The 9,700-nt window shown below is 37.9% G+C and overlaps 6 non-coding genes across 6 annotated transcripts; all 6 read right to left on the reverse strand.

Moving 5' to 3' along the window:
- Positions 1–1,188: 1,188 nt before the first annotated feature.
- Positions 1,189–1,306, reverse strand: LOC134271563 (5S ribosomal RNA). Its single transcript, XR_009993047.1, has one exon. It is a non-coding gene; the product is annotated as a 5S ribosomal RNA (ribosomal RNA).
- Positions 1,307–2,785: 1,479 nt separating this feature from the next.
- LOC134271564 (5S ribosomal RNA) lies at positions 2,786–2,904 on the reverse strand. The gene has a single exon (XR_009993048.1). It is a non-coding gene; the product is annotated as a 5S ribosomal RNA (ribosomal RNA).
- Positions 2,905–4,395: 1,491 nt separating this feature from the next.
- On the reverse strand, positions 4,396–4,514 carry LOC134271565 (5S ribosomal RNA). Its single transcript, XR_009993049.1, has one exon. It is a non-coding gene; the product is annotated as a 5S ribosomal RNA (ribosomal RNA).
- A 1,478-nt stretch (positions 4,515–5,992) lies between these two features.
- On the reverse strand, positions 5,993–6,111 carry LOC134271566 (5S ribosomal RNA). The gene has a single exon (XR_009993050.1). It is a non-coding gene; the product is annotated as a 5S ribosomal RNA (ribosomal RNA).
- A 1,478-nt stretch (positions 6,112–7,589) lies between these two features.
- On the reverse strand, positions 7,590–7,708 carry LOC134271562 (5S ribosomal RNA). The gene has a single exon (XR_009993046.1). It is a non-coding gene; the product is annotated as a 5S ribosomal RNA (ribosomal RNA).
- A 1,469-nt stretch (positions 7,709–9,177) lies between these two features.
- LOC134271567 (5S ribosomal RNA) lies at positions 9,178–9,296 on the reverse strand. The gene has a single exon (XR_009993051.1). It is a non-coding gene; the product is annotated as a 5S ribosomal RNA (ribosomal RNA).
- Positions 9,297–9,700: the final 404 nt, after the last annotated feature.

Raw genomic sequence — 9,700 nt, forward strand, 5'->3', positions numbered from 1 at the left:
TGTTTTGTTTTATGTACAATTGTATGTATGTTTATATGTTTGCATGTGTATTGGGGGGGGGGGGGGGGGGGGGGGGGCATGGTGTAATTCTATAATTGTGAATTTTTTGTGAACGTTTCAATTTAACGCTGTATAAAGGTATCTTTTCGAAAAATTTTGATGGCTCTAAAAAGAGCCTTTGCAGTATACTTCATTTCTGTAGAAACTGCTCAGTACTCCTCATCTGATCCGGAGTCTGACATGTCGTCGGAGATGATCTGTACATCCTCTCCAAACATTTCACGCCGCAGATCTGCAACGGTTTGGGCTTTGTTGTGAGCGTAGTCATAGTACATGTTTCTAAGGCCCTCGACGACTGCAAGTCTCAGTCTGAGGCTGTATCTGAAGGATCTGTGATTTTCATTCTTGGCTTTACTGTATCTGGACTGCAGGTCAGACATCTTGTAATTGAGCTGAACAATCTGCTCGCAGGCTCTCTTGAAACGGCGCTCGCTGTCCATCAAAGAGAATCTCTTGTCCAAGGTATTTCTTCTGGAACCAGTAACTTTGGTAGCTCTCATCTTGATAGTAGCACTAGTAGTTTGGTAATGTATTCGATTTGCAGTGGAAAGAATTGTGATGCCCTTGCCTGTCGCACGCCTTGCTATATAGCGCACAGTGGCATTGCTAATTGAGAAACTCGTTTCATTTTCTAATGCGACACCCGTCGCCTGAATAAACAGTTATTATCTGTCTCAACGGCTGTGCCAAGTGCCATGATTGCTGAGCTTGGACTGACAATTATCCCTCGGAAAATGTTCCGTTATTTTAAATTATCTGGGTACTCTTTAAAAAATGAGATTTTCAGGCAAGCAAATAATTAATTAATTTTGTTAATTAACTTTTATTGATATTCGGTTATGTCTAAATTTTGTTTCTTATAAACTTTTAATCGGAGATATTTTCCCCCTTCTTTTTACCAGGTACATGCATGTAGATTTCTATGAGCTGTACAAAACGTGCTGGAAACGATGTTGTGCTTATCTCCCTTTGACTGCACGAGTTTCACGATTTTTTTTTCTTGAAAAACATTTTGTTCCTAATACATGTAAATTGTAATTGTTACCTATGAATTAATATCACTAATAGCATTGAAACCAATTTAGGTTGTTGAAGAAAGAAAATTTTTAAAAAAAAAAAAAAAAGTCCCATCTCGACACCTGGTATTCCCAGGCGGTCACCCATCCAAGTACTAACCAGGCTCGACGTTGCTTAACTTCGGTGATCGGACGAGAACCGGTGCTTTCAACGTGATATGGCCGTAGACATGTAAGTAGTGTTTATTTTCCGGTTTTGTCAGTAAATGAATGTTTTAAATTGAAAAATTGAAATGATAACTTGCTATTCGTATTTTTTCTCTCTAATTTATGTCTTTATTAATACTTATAAGTTGATGTCATTTGTTTAAACTAGTTTTCTGTCACTGTAATTGTCGGGAGCGGGGGGCACCTGTTCATGCATAGAATAAGAAGGGGCGGAATGTAAGGGGCGTGTATGTATAATTATGTGATTTTGTAATTCATTTATATGATAATGGAAAATTGTATGTTTTTGTGTGTGTTTTTTTTTTGTTGTTTTGTTTTATGTACAATTGTATGTATGTTTATATGTTTGCATGTGTATTGGGGGGGGGGGGGGGGGGGGGCATGGTGTAATTCTATAATTGTGAATTTTTTGTGAACGTTTCAATTTAACGCTGTATAAAGGTATCTTTTCGAAAAATTTTGATGGCTCTAAAAAGAGCCTTTGCAGTATACTTCATTTCTGTAGAAACTGCTCAGTACTCCTCATCTGATCCGGAGTCTGACATGTCGTCGGAGATGATCTGTACATCCTCTCCAAACATTTCACGCCGCAGATCTGCAACGGTTTGGGCTTTGTTGTGAGCGTAGTCATAGTACATGTTTCTAAGGCCCTCGACGACTGCAAGTCTCAGTCTGAGGCTGTATCTGAAGGATCTGTGATTTTCATTCTTGGCTTTACTGTATCTGGACTGCAGGTCAGACATCTTGTAATTGAGCTGAACAATCTGCTCGCAGGCTCTCTTGAAACGGCGCTCGCTGTCCATCAAAGAGAATCTCTTGTCCAAGGTATTTCTTCTGGAACCAGTAACTTTGGTAGCTCTCATCTTGATAGTAGCACTAGTAGTTTGGTAATGTATTCGATTTGCAGTGGAAAGAATTGTGATGCCCTTGCCTGTCGCACGCCTTGCTATATAGCGCACAGTGGCATTGCTAATTGAGAAACTCGTTTCATTTTCTAATGCGACACCCGTCGCCTGAATAAACAGTTATTATCTGTCTCAACGGCTGTGCCAAGTGCCATGATTGCTGAGCTTGGACTGACAATTATCCCTCGGAAAATGTTCCGTTATTTTAAATTATCTGGGTACTCTTTAAAAAATGAGATTTTCAGGCAAGCAAATAATTAATTAATTTTGTTAATTAACTTTTATTGATATTCGGTTATGTCTAAATTTTGTTTCTTATAAACTTTTAATCGGAGATATTTTCCCCCTTCTTTTTACCAGGTACATGCATGTAGATTTCTATGAGCTGTACAAAACGTGCTGGAAACGATGTTGTGCTTATCTCCCTTTGACTGCACGAGTTTCACGATTTTTTTTTCTTGAAAAACATTTTGTTCCTAATACATGTAAATTGTAATTGTTACCTATGAATTAATATCACTAATAGCATTGAAACCAATTTAGGTTGTTGAAGAAAGAAAATTTAAAAAAAAAAAAAGTCTACGACACCTGGTATTCCCAGGCGGTCACCCATCCAAGTACTAACCAGGCTCGACGTTGCTTAACTTCGGTGATCGGACGAGAACCGGTGCTTTCAACGTGATATGGCCGTAGACATGTAAGTAGTGTTTATTTTCCGGTTTTGTCAGTAAATGAATGTTTTAAATTGAAAAATTGAAATGATAACTTGCTATTCGTATTTTTTCTCTCTAATTTATGTCTTTATTAATACTTATAAGTTGATGTCATTTGTTTAAACTAGTTTTCTGTCACTGTAATTGTCGGGAGCGGGGGGCACCTGTTCATGCATAGAATAAGAAGGGGCGGAATGTAAGGGGCGTGTATGTATAATTATGTGATTTTGTAATTCATTTATATGATAATGGAAAATTGTATGTTTTTGTGTGTGTTTTTTTTGTTTTTGTTTTGTTTTATGTACAATTGTATGTATGTTTATATGTTTGCATGTGTATTGTGTGTGTGTGGGGGGGGGGGGGGGGGGGGGGCATGGTGTAATTCTATAATTGTGAATTTTTTGTGAACGTTTCAATTTAACGCTGTATAAAGGTATCTTTTCGAAAAATTTTGATGGCTCTAAAAAGAGCCTTTGCAGTATACTTCATTTCTGTAGAAACTGCTCAGTACTCCTCATCTGATCCGGAGTCTGACATGTCGTCGGAGATGATCTGTACATCCTCTCCAAACATTTCACGCCGCAGATCTGCAACGGTTTGGGCTTTGTTGTGAGCGTAGTCATAGTACATGTTTCTAAGGCCCTCGACGACTGCAAGTCTCAGTCTGAGGCTGTATCTGAAGGATCTGTGATTTTCATTCTTGGCTTTACTGTATCTGGACTGCAGGTCAGACATCTTGTAATTGAGCTGAACAATCTGCTCGCAGGCTCTCTTGAAACGGCGCTCGCTGTCCATCAAAGAGAATCTCTTGTCCAAGGTATTTCTTCTGGAACCAGTAACTTTGGTAGCTCTCATCTTGATAGTAGCACTAGTAGTTTGGTAATGTATTCGATTTGCAGTGGAAAGAATTGTGATGCCCTTGCCTGTCGCACGCCTTGCTATATAGCGCACAGTGGCATTGCTAATTGAGAAACTCGTTTCATTTTCTAATGCGACACCCGTCGCCTGAATAAACAGTTATTATCTGTCTCAACGGCTGTGCCAAGTGCCATGATTGCTGAGCTTGGACTGACAATTATCCCTCGGAAAATGTTCCGTTATTTTAAATTATCTGGGTACTCTTTAAAAAATGAGATTTTCAGGCAAGCAAATAATTAATTAATTTTGTTAATTAACTTTTATTGATATTCGGTTATGTCTAAATTTTGTTTCTTATAAACTTTTAATCGGAGATATTTTCCCCCTTCTTTTTACCAGGTACATGCATGTAGATTTCTATGAGCTGTACAAAACGTGCTGGAAACGATGTTGTGCTTATCTCCCTTTGACTGCACGAGTTTCACGATTTTTTTTTCTTGAAAAACATTTTGTTCCTAATACATGTAAATTGTAATTGTTACCTATGAATTAATATCACTAATAGCATTGAAACCAATTTAGGTTGTTGAAGAAAGAAAATTTAAAAAAAAAAAAAGTCTACGACACCTGGTATTCCCAGGCGGTCACCCATCCAAGTACTAACCAGGCTCGACGTTGCTTAACTTCGGTGATCGGACGAGAACCGGTGCTTTCAACGTGATATGGCCGTAGACATGTAAGTAGTGTTTATTTTCCGGTTTTGTCAGTAAATGAATGTTTTAAATTGAAAAATTGAAATGATAACTTGCTATTCGTATTTTTTCTCTCTAATTTATGTCTTTATTAATACTTATAAGTTGATGTCATTTGTTTAAACTAGTTTTCTGTCACTGTAATTGTCGGGAGCGGGGGGCACCTGTTCATGCATAGACTAAGAAGGGGCGGAATGTAAGGGGCGTGTATGTATAATTATGTGATTTTGTAATTCATTTATATGATAATGGAAAATTGTATGTTTTTGTGTGGTTTTTTTTTGTTGTTTTGTTTTATGTACAATTGTATGTATGTTTATATGTTTGCATGTGTATTGGGGGGGGGGGGGGGGGGGGGGCATGGTGTAATTCTATAATTGTGAATTTTTTGTGAACGTTTCAATTTAACGCTGTATAAAGGTATCTTTTCGAAAAATTTTGATGGCTCTAAAAAGAGCCTTTGCAGTATACTTCATTTCTGTAGAAACTGCTCAGTACTCCTCATCTGATCCGGAGTCTGACATGTCGTCGGAGATGATCTGTACATCCTCTCCAAACATTTCACGCCGCAGATCTGCAACGGTTTGGGCTTTGTTGTGAGCGTAGTCATAGTACATGTTTCTAAGGCCCTCGACGACTGCAAGTCTCAGTCTGAGGCTGTATCTGAAGGATCTGTGATTTTCATTCTTGGCTTTACTGTATCTGGACTGCAGGTCAGACATCTTGTAATTGAGCTGAACAATCTGCTCGCAGGCTCTCTTGAAACGGCGCTCGCTGTCCATCAAAGAGAATCTCTTGTCCAAGGTATTTCTTCTGGAACCAGTAACTTTGGTAGCTCTCATCTTGATAGTAGCACTAGTAGTTTGGTAATGTATTCGATTTGCAGTGGAAAGAATTGTGATGCCCTTGCCTGTCGCACGCCTTGCTATATAGCGCACAGTGGCATTGCTAATTGAGAAACTCGTTTCATTTTCTAATGCGACACCCGTCGCCTGAATAAACAGTTATTATCTGTCTCAACGGCTGTGCCAAGTGCCATGATTGCTGAGCTTGGACTGACAATTATCCCTCGGAAAATGTTCCGTTATTTTAAATTATCTGGGTACTCTTTAAAAAATGAGATTTTCAGGCAAGCAAATAATTAATTAATTTTGTTAATTAACTTTTATTGATATTCGGTTATGTCTAAATTTTGTTTCTTATAAACTTTTAATCGGAGATATTTTCCCCCTTCTTTTTACCAGGTACATGCATGTAGATTTCTATGAGCTGTACAAAACGTGCTGGAAACGATGTTGTGCTTATCTCCCTTTGACTGCACGAGTTTCACGATTTTTTTTTCTTGAAAAACATTTTGTTCCTAATACATGTAAATTGTAATTGTTACCTATGAATTAATATCACTAATAGCATTGAAACCAATTTAGGTTGTTGAAGAAAGAAAATTTAAAAAAAAAAAAAGTCTACGACACCTGGTATTCCCAGGCGGTCACCCATCCAAGTACTAACCAGGCTCGACGTTGCTTAACTTCGGTGATCGGACGAGAACCGGTGCTTTCAACGTGATATGGCCGTAGACATGTAAGTAGTGTTTATTTTCCGGTTTTGTCAGTAAATGAATGTTTTAAATTGAAAAATTGAAATGATAACTTGCTATTCGTATTTTTTCTCTCTAATTTATGTCTTTATTAATACTTATAAGTTGATGTCATTTGTTTAAACTAGTTTTCTGTCACTGTAATTGTCGGGAGCGGGGGGCACCTGTTCATGCATAGAATAAGAAGGGGCGGAATGTAAGGGGCGTGTATGTATAATTATGTGATTTTGTAATTCATTTATATGATAATGGAAAATTGTATGTTTTTGTGTGTTTTTTTTTGTTGTTTTGTTTTATGTACAATTGTATGTATGTTTATATGTTTGCATGTGTATTGGGGGGGGGGGGGGGGGGGGGGGCATGGTGTAATTCTATAATTGTGAATTTTTTGTGAACGTTTCAATTTAACGCTGTATAAAGGTATCTTTTCGAAAAATTTTGATGGCTCTAAAAAGAGCCTTTGCAGTATACTTCATTTCTGTAGAAACTGCTCAGTACTCCTCATCTGATCCGGAGTCTGACATGTCGTCGGAGATGATCTGTACATCCTCTCCAAACATTTCACGCCGCAGATCTGCAACGGTTTGGGCTTTGTTGTGAGCGTAGTCATAGTACATGTTTCTAAGGCCCTCGACGACTGCAAGTCTCAGTCTGAGGCTGTATCTGAAGGATCTGTGATTTTCATTCTTGGCTTTACTGTATCTGGACTGCAGGTCAGACATCTTGTAATTGAGCTGAACAATCTGCTCGCAGGCTCTCTTGAAACGGCGCTCGCTGTCCATCAAAGAGAATCTCTTGTCCAAGGTATTTCTTCTGGAACCAGTAACTTTGGTAGCTCTCATCTTGATAGTAGCACTAGTAGTTTGGTAATGTATTCGATTTGCAGTGGAAAGAATTGTGATGCCCTTGCCTGTCGCACGCCTTGCTATATAGCGCACAGTGGCATTGCTAATTGAGAAACTCGTTTCATTTTCTAATGCGACACCCGTCGCCTGAATAAACAGTTATTATCTGTCTCAACGGCTGTGCCAAGTGCCATGATTGCTGAGCTTGGACTGACAATTATCCCTCGGAAAATGTTCCGTTATTTTAAATTATCTGGGTACTCTTTAAAAAATGAGATTTTCAGGCAAGCAAATAATTAATTAATTTTGTTAATTAACTTTTATTGATATTCGGTTATGTCTAAATTTTGTTTCTTATAAACTTTTAATCGGAGATATTTTCCCCCTTCTTTTTACCAGGTACATGCATGTAGATTTCTATGAGCTGTACAAAACGTGCTGGAAACGATGTTGTGCTTATCTCCCTTTGACTGCACGAGTTTCACGATTTTTTTTTCTTGAAAAACATTTTGTTCCTAATACATGTAAATTGTAATTGTTACCTATGAATTAATATCACTAATAGCATTGAAACCAATTTAGGTTGTTGAAGAAAGAAAATTTAAAAAAAAAAAAAGTCTACGACACCTGGTATTCCCAGGCGGTCACCCATCCAAGTACTAACCAGGCTCGACGTTGCTTAACTTCGGTGATCGGACGAGAACCGGTGCTTTCAACGTGATATGGCCGAAGACATGTAAGTAGTGTTTATTTTCCGGTTTTGTCAGTAAATGAATGTTTTAAATTGAAAAATTGAAATGATAACTTGCTATTCGTATTTTTTCTCTCTAATTTATGTCTTTATTAATACTTATAAGTTGATGTCATTTGTTTAAACTAGTTTTCTGTCACTGTAATTGTCGGGAGCGGGGGGCACCTGTTCATGCATAGAATAAGAAGGGGCGGAATGTAAGGGGCGTGTATGTATAATTATGTGATTTTGTAATTCATTTATATGATAATGGAAAATTGTATGTTTTTGTGTGGTTTTTTTTTGTTGTTTTGTTTTATGTACAATTGTATGTATGTTTATATGTTTGCATGTGTATTGGGGGGGGGGGGGCATGGTGTAATTCTATAATTGTGAATTTTTTGTGAACGTTTCAATTTAACGCTGTATAAAGGTATCTTTTCGAAAAATTTTGATGGCTCTAAAAAGAGCCTTTGCAGTATACTTCATTTCTGTAGAAACTGCTCAGTACTCCTCATCTGATCCGGAGTCTGACATGTCGTCGGAGATGATCTGTACATCCTCTCCAAACATTTCACGCCGCAGATCTGCAACGGTTTGGGCTTTGTTGTGAGCGTAGTCATAGTACATGTTTCTAAGGCCCTCGACGACTGCAAGTCTCAGTCTGAGGCTGTATCTGAAGGATCTGTGATTTTCATTCTTGGCTTTACTGTATCTGGACTGCAGGTCAGACATCTTGTAATTGAGCTGAACAATCTGCTCGCAGGCTCTCTTGAAACGGCGCTCGCTGTCCATCAAAGAGAATCTCTTGTCCAAGGTATTTCTTCTGGAACCAGTAACTTTGGTAGCTCTCATCTTGATAGTAGCACTAGTAGTTTGGTAATGTATTCGATTTGCAGTGGAAAGAACTGTGATGCCCTTGCCTGTCGCACGCCTTGCTATATAGCGCACAGTGGCATTGCTAATTGAGAAACTCGTTTCATTTTCTAATGCGACACCCGTCGCCTGAATAAACAGTTATTATCTGTCTCAACGGCTGTGCCAAGTGCCATGATTGCTGAGCTTGGACTGACAATTATCCCTCGGAAAATGTTCCGTTATTTTAAATTATCTGGGTACTCTTTAAAAAATGAGATTTTCAGGCAAGCAAATAATTAATTAATTTTGTTAATTAACTTTTATTGATATTCGGTTATGTCTAAATTTTGTTTCTTATAAACTTTTAATCGGAGATATTTTCCCCCTTCTTTTTACCAGGTACATGCATGTAGATTTCTATGAGCTGTACAAAACGTGCTGGAAACGATGTTGTGCTTATCTCCCTTTGACTGCACGAGTTTCACGATTTTTTTTTCTTGAAAAACATTTTGTTCCTAATACATGTAAATTGTAATTGTTACCTATGAATTAATATCACTAATAGCATTGAAACCAATTTAGGTTGTTGAAGAAAGAAAATTTAAAAAAAAAAAAAGTCTACGACACCTGGTATTCCCAGGCGGTCACCCATCCAAGTACTAACCAGGCTCGACGTTGCTTAACTTCGGTGATCGGACGAGAACCGGTGCTTTCAACGTGATATGGCCGTAGACATGTAAGTAGTGTTTATTTTCCGGTTTTGTCAGTAAATGAATGTTTTAAATTGAAAAATTGAAATGATAACTTGCTATTCGTATTTTTTCTCTCTAATTTATGTCTTTATTAATACTTATAAGTTGATGTCATTTGTTTAAACTAGTTTTCTGTCACTGTAATTGTCGGGAGCGGGGGGCACCTGTTCATGCATAGAATAAGAAGGGGCGGAATGTAAGGGGCGTGTATGTATAATTATGTGATTTTGTAATTCATTTATATGATAATGGAAAATTGTATGTTTTTGTGTGTGTTTTTTTTTGTTGTTTTGTTTATGTACAATTGTATGTATGTTTATATGTTTGCATGTGGGGGGGGGGGGGGGGGGGGGGGGGGGCATGGTGTAATTCTATAATTGTGAATT

This window comes from Saccostrea cucullata, unplaced genomic scaffold (assembly GCF_032062105.1).
Source record: "Saccostrea cucullata isolate Sc308-1 unplaced genomic scaffold, CSIRO_AGI_Scuc_v1 ctg215, whole genome shotgun sequence".
In the NCBI taxonomy this organism is placed as follows: domain Eukaryota; kingdom Metazoa; phylum Mollusca; class Bivalvia; order Ostreida; family Ostreidae; genus Saccostrea; species Saccostrea cuccullata.